Source organism: Mya arenaria, chromosome 2 (assembly GCF_026914265.1).
Source record: "Mya arenaria isolate MELC-2E11 chromosome 2, ASM2691426v1".
NCBI classification, from domain to species: domain Eukaryota; kingdom Metazoa; phylum Mollusca; class Bivalvia; order Myida; family Myidae; genus Mya; species Mya arenaria.
In genome coordinates this window covers 40,873,767-40,880,570 of record NC_069123.1, presented here as the reverse complement: position 1 = coordinate 40,880,570, position 6,804 = coordinate 40,873,767, and the positions used below count along the sequence as shown (strand labels likewise).

At 36.6% G+C, this 6,804-nt stretch overlaps 1 long non-coding RNA gene across 1 annotated transcript; it reads left to right on the top strand.

Moving 5' to 3' along the window:
- Window positions 1-2,884: 2,884 nt before the first annotated feature.
- On the top strand, window positions 2,885-4,975 carry LOC128203620 (uncharacterized). The gene is made up of 3 exons (XR_008255990.1): window positions 2,885-3,080; window positions 3,853-4,026; window positions 4,613-4,975. It is a non-coding gene; the product is annotated as an uncharacterized LOC128203620 (long non-coding RNA).
- Window positions 4,976-6,804: the final 1,829 nt, after the last annotated feature.

Below are 6,804 nucleotides of genomic sequence, written 5' to 3'. Positions count from 1 at the left end.
ATATCTTCGTTTTAAAGTCATACAAAAACTTCTATGATGAGCGTCCGCTGGTGAAAAGGTTTTACGCTTCCTGATAAATAAAACAACGCATATTATATGATCACAATCTTGCCGAATATTTTTAATTTCCTTTAACTGTAATTCCGACTACAGCACACAAGTGTAGAAAGCATGCTTTAAATTTTCTATTAGTGCTGTTGGCATTTTATATTTGAAAAAGATTCATTTTGTGAGATTTCAATGATAAACACACTTAAAACTAGTTTTTTTGAACTCATTGGAAATCAATCTTACAACTGAGAATGGTCCAAAAAGGATGCTCTGGTGACTATATTTTACATTGTATGTCACTTATTTAGTATTTGTTTTGGTTTCCGGAGGTTCGTTTTTTTCAGGTTAGCTAAATATGTGTTTATACTAATGGTATAAAAACAATTGTTATAGCTTTATACTTTCGGTGTAGATTCATCTTCAGGATAAGCAGTTTTAGCGGAGATTTGTATTCAGAATAAGAACCTTCAACGTAGAATGTTTATAACAAGCAGATCCCTTTAGGGTCACCTATACGTGGATATTGCCTTGATAGTTTCGTCTATGAAAATTGTTGGCGGCAAGTAATGTTGTTCACGGCATAGCGGTAATGGCGTTCTAAAGGAGTACAATGTTATGGGGTCCAAGTATTCCGCATTAAGTGTTGCAATGAACACCCATTGTTGTAGTCCTCTTGAAGTCTTCGTCGCAATCGCAATGAATCTGGTCATCAATGCTGACTGCACCCATATATACAACTTTCTGATTATAAGTATTTTCCATGGCCGCAAATATAGGTTTTTGCCAGTTTTTCGAACTCAGTTATTTAAAATCGTGCCTGGTTAAAAAACTATAAAACCACCAAAGTAATCCAAATAGAAGCTTCTTAAAACAACACGAATGGAAGAAGAACCGAGCCCCAGATATAATTCCCATTGTAACGTAGGTGTCGATTTATATTTAAGACTCGGGGTAGACTGAAAAACGTTCACCTTGTTAGCAGAGGGTCATTCATATTTCTTAGTATGAAAGAAGATGCAAATAATAATAATGCCGTGACGTTAGAAATAGAAGATGAAAGGACTACCGGTAGGGTCAAACCGTTTTAAAGGTGTTGACATATTACCTAACACGAAAAGGTATGTAACCAAAACCTTCAATGAAAGCAAGCCGTTTGGGACAATATCAGTCACTGTACCCAATCTATTTGAACGTATAATGCTTGAAATCATTTTTGAACCTTTAAGTCAGCTTTAATTTTCAGAAACAAATATACATGCACTCGATCGACCTTTTTATCTGATGTACGTAATCAAGCGGCTACGTTACTTTTGAACGCTTTGTTCTGTGAACTTAGGCTAAGTCACCCTTGCTGGCATGGTGTTGCGCGAGGGTGTGATCTTTTGTTGTGGGGAAACCATAGTGCTAGGAGATAAACCACTTTTCAAGCTTGGCGGCAACTGACCAAACGTCCATGCCGAGAATCGCGTCTTGGTGAAGAGGGGGCGCGCTAACCATTGCGCTAACAGTACAACCTTCTTTCAAGTTTAAACCCCGGTAAACTCCTGTTTCGCGGTGACCGCAACACTAGTTGGCAGTGATAGTTTTAATGATACATGTATTGTCTGTCTGTGTCGTTTGTACGCTGTGTGTGACGCACATTCATTTCTGATAGGCCGTGAGTACTGTACCTTTAAAGGGGACAATTGTGTAAAAGCTTGGAACATTCACTTATAACGTATCGGTTTCCTTCTTAAAATGAATAGTTTGATACATGTATAGTCTGTCTGTGGCGTCGTCTGTACGCTGTGAGTGACGCTCATTCATTTCTGATAAAGTATTGTATATTTAAAAGGGACACTTGCTTGAAAACTTGGAATATTTATAGTACTAATTAAGTACTGCTGTCCTTCTTAAAATGTAAAGATGCTCGATAGAGTACTTTAACAAAAATGAGTATGAATAAACATTTCAAACAAAATTTACGTTTAATGAAATGGCTATAGGTTACTAATATATATTTACCGAAATACAAAACACTAAATACAAAGTTATAGTTAACCAGCTCATTGCTTAGATTATATTTGTCTTCTTACCCAGCCTCTGTTATAATAAACCGCTTCACCTGATTAAAATCAATAACAGCCGTCTGCTGATATATCGAAATGAGTGTTCGGCAGTATTTTTCCACACCACTGGACAATCTATCATTTCAATTATATCAAACGTTTCATGGTTGAAGCAATGCTAGTTTAAGATAATTCGTGCATAAAGACAAAACATTTCTCTTAGTTTTAATGATGGGTATCTTTAAACGGTTACAACGTGAGATGTGGTTTATACCGATCAAGCGTGAATTGATCAGCTTTTTTATGTTAATTTAGTTTGGGGCGACATCTAGTCTTATCAAGGAGCAATGAATATTTATAAAATAAGTTTCATTTTTAAATAACGAAAACTAGGCTCATTACGAATATCAAGTGTCGTGCAAGCAATGTGTAGCTACAGGAAATAACTTGCCAATTGTGTGTGCATTATATTAAGTTTATCAAATTAGATTACGTATACTGTATAGTTAAACAATGGCTCGTGCCACACTTTGAGTTCGTTCATTGCGTGTTTTATTTCTGGCACAAACCCTTCTGTCAGTCACGTAAACAAAAGATAGGACATTAATTTCGGGCACAACATAAGATGTGTGTCATAAGTTAAAATGCACTGGCAATACATATGAAATTCTATCTTTGACTTCCTGAAAAGTTGGATAAAAAATAGTATAGTTCTTGAACTATCCTCGTTGGGCAATGAGGATGATTTGCCGTTTGTTACTGACAGGGAATGTGTTTATATTCCTGGGCCTCTGTCTGGCACTTGCCGGGGTTTGTGGGCCAGCGTGGTTTCGCACGAGCCATCCCCCGGGACCTGACCCCACGTGGACGTTAGAGGAGGCATTTGGTTGGCAAGGTTCTGCAGACATAAGACAGGGGAATGTATCTTCACAGCCAGGGAACGTGTGTTCTCACAAATTGGCATTGCGCGGTCACTTTCCCGTAAGTATTTTTAATGTTTTTTTAATGATTGATCGCATTGTTTATTGCGTTTTGCGGTATGAAAGCAGTAGGGCACGCGATCAAATTCCATTTAGTGCGATAGCTCTTCCTGGTTATTTACTCGCTTGCCCTTCTGTGATTTTACAGCATAAAAGCAGGAAAAAAATATTAATACTTATATTAATATTTTAAAAAGTTTTCATCACGATTTAAAATGAATTGTATCTTTGCCATGCGTTGAATGTTCCTTTTGGTGCCCATTTGGTGAAATATAAAACGATCAGAAACTGAAACATATAATTATAATCTATATAATCCCTTTCGTACAATATGAGCGACAAAAAAAGACTATTCAAATGTAGATATTTGCGTTGTTGTCTTACATGAGGAAGAATGTTACTTGTACAAGCAGTAAGATCAAAATCATTATATAAACTATTATCTTAGAATCGCAAAAGGTCAAGTATATATAAAAAATCTGAAAATTTTGACAAATTTATGTCATTATTAGAACAATATCCACTTTTAGTGGCCGTCATATGGTCCCGTATATTTTTATGCCACTCCTGTCGCCGATATTGTCATGCGACCGTTGTCTTGATTATTACCCCAATCACCAAAACCTTGTCTGACCATCAACGTGGTTACTGCCCACGCCGCCTAAATCTGCTTGCTCGGTGTTGAGTTTGCGCGAAGCTTAACTCAACACAATTACATGTATGTTGTCTTTACGACAGGCTTAACTGGCACATTAATGTTTCTTTGATTCCAGCCCTGGATGAACCGCACTGGCTTGAGTTCAAGGTTCTGTCCGTGGCGAGTCTACTGAGCGGATTTGCTGCTATGGTGATCGCAGCCGTGACCTTGACCAAAGTACACAACTCAGACATGGCCCCAAAACACATATTGCTGATATCAAGTTCGGCATTTTTCTCCACACTTTCTTGTAGGTTACATTTATTTATACATGTAATAAAGGTCTTTCATCCAATTTAATATAATCTTAAAAAAAATGATATATCGCAACTATAAAAGTCAAAACAAATATCAGGAAGCGATTTTGATTATTCAAACTATCCAAATTATTCAATTTTCGTTCAATATAGCAATTAACAAAGACACTGATACACATTTATAAGTTATGAATATGTTTAATACTATCTTCTCTATTGAAAGTGTACATGACGAATTTATTCATCGCTGTGAAAAATGTACTGTCAACCATTGCGACATTTTGATACAGTCTATTGCCGCTAATTTCGTAACAGTCATGCATGGTTTCGCCTCATTAAAGCGTACGCCCTTTCAGCTTTTGCTGTGCATCATAAAATACAACTGTTAACAATAGAGCAAAATGAGTACAACAGCTGTTTATAATGTATGTGTAAATGATCAAAATCATTACAAATCCCATTTACAATCACATAAGCAAAGCAAACGTATACTCGTACTTCAGAATATAAATGTTCATGACAACATTTCAAATATTAGCATTTAAAAAAGCAAGCTATTATACATGTATTATATTTCAGTTTCAATCCTTTTTGTGCCAGTCCTCAAAGTTGCACACGTCACGACCAAAACCTCGAATTTTGGAAAGGCCGCTGACTGTTGGTCATTCGTCCTGGCAACTTCCGGTGCTGCCTGCATGTTCACCTCTAGCGCTGCTTTCTTTCTCGCGTTGACAAAAGCCGCTTTTAATCTATGTGACCAGAAAAGCAGACGTCGTGAACATCATCGGCGTCGTGATGAATCCCTTCGACGAAATGAAATTATTGCAAGACACTTTCATGACACAAACAGAGCGTTCGACAGTGCTTCTGAGGAAAACTCAATAGTGAACAATGAACTCAGAGTGTCAGCAGATAGTGATTCAACATACTCGGTGATTTCAAACGGTGGTCTGAATAACAGAAATACTGGGCATGCGTCACATTTACCAATGTCCAATGAGATAACTATTGTTTGACAATTGTAATGTTTTTGATATCAGTAAATGTTTGGTTGTTCTTGTCCATGTCTGTACATGTCGCAATGTAATCCAGTGTTTTCTAAGATGAATCAATGTTCAGAAGTTAAGTATGTGTGCAGTGTATATATAGCAGATATTTGCTCATACGATGTATGTGTGTTTATAAATCATTAGCGATCAAAAGTAAAAAAAGGAATTTGATTTCCGATCATTGCTTGTTAATTCAGCTATAGGTATGATCACAACTGTTCAATTTTGCAATAAAGTCACCAGACTGAAAACGTCTTTGTTACTGGTATTTGCAACGACCTCGAGGATTCGATAGAGCAAAACGCATTTTCTTCATAATGTGTGGCTTATCATATCCACGTGACAGCGTTTTAAATGTTTAGATTTGTATTTGTTTATTTCGCAACGCTTGTGAATAGTATTGTATTATGGGAAAACCCGAGAGTAATTCACATGATTGAGTACCTTGGTGAGTACTAATCAATTGATAAGCATGCACTAATCCTATTTGTGTAAATGCAAGGGACTGCATTTATGGCAAAACAAAATTAAAGATTGTCCAGCGTATCTTCCAAGAGGTGAAACCGGACCCTACAAATGAAACAAATTGTCAAAATGTATTCGTAGACGGAACTACATATTTTGATAAAATAAAAAAATCGAAAGTATGCCCCGTCGCGTAGGAACATTCCATAGTATAGTCAGTAGGTAATAGAATACAAATGTAGCGCACTACTCAAGAATGTAAGAACTTCTAAAATCATAAAATGGTTATCTCTTGAACCGTAAAGAAAGTTCAAGTCAGAACATTAGTTTTGCATGTGCATCAGTCAGTGAAAACGAAACAGGACAAGTTGGCTATATTTAAGTCATCAAACTTACCTTTGAGTATGACGTTGATTGTGCGAAACGTTATATTCTACCAGTCATATTATGACATGCACTGTCCACGTATCAGCATTTGCAATTCTTGAAAAAATATGAACAAATTTTTCAATTTTCTCACAAAGCACGCATCGTACGATCGTTTGGTTTTTTTTCGAAAGGATCTTTCTGAGTATAATTATTTATGTATTAAGAAACTAGTCAGTTTGATAATTCTGTCAGGACAAAGTGTGTGTTTTATTGAAGCATGAACAGTCTTCTTATTTGGTGGCGGTGACTTACTATTTCACGGAAACTCGTGCTCCTCCGATATGTTGTCTTACACGCGATTATAAGAGGCCATTTTAACGAGTATTCGTATTTCGAGCGTCAGGCCTTATTCATCCTGTCTTTAAAAAGGCACCATGTTGTCCCGCTGTTTTGTTCCAGTACACTCGACCCCCGTTGGCCCGAACTCTCGTGGACCGGCAAAAATACGTCGATACTTCGAGCCAAGTGTGAATGCTTACATTCATTGAAAACAGATAGGTCCTTTACATCTTATTCGAGCCAACGAAAAAATCTAGCCAAGCGAGTTCGGGCCAACGGGATTCGACTGTAGTTCACATTGTTTTATTTTTAAACATGTGAATTTTTATCAATTTTCTTACATGTTTTTTTTTTTTGTTGTTGTATATTTGTTTGAACGTGACATTTCGAAGCAAAACTGAGTTCAATCATGTAGAGAAACTGTACAGCAGGTTATAGTATGTGCCCTGTGTAGTTGATTGCTAAATTGTAAAATCGTCACTTGTATCAATAAATCATATTCAAATTTTGTACATTTTTGTCGAGTCATCAAAAGTTGAAAAAAACTAG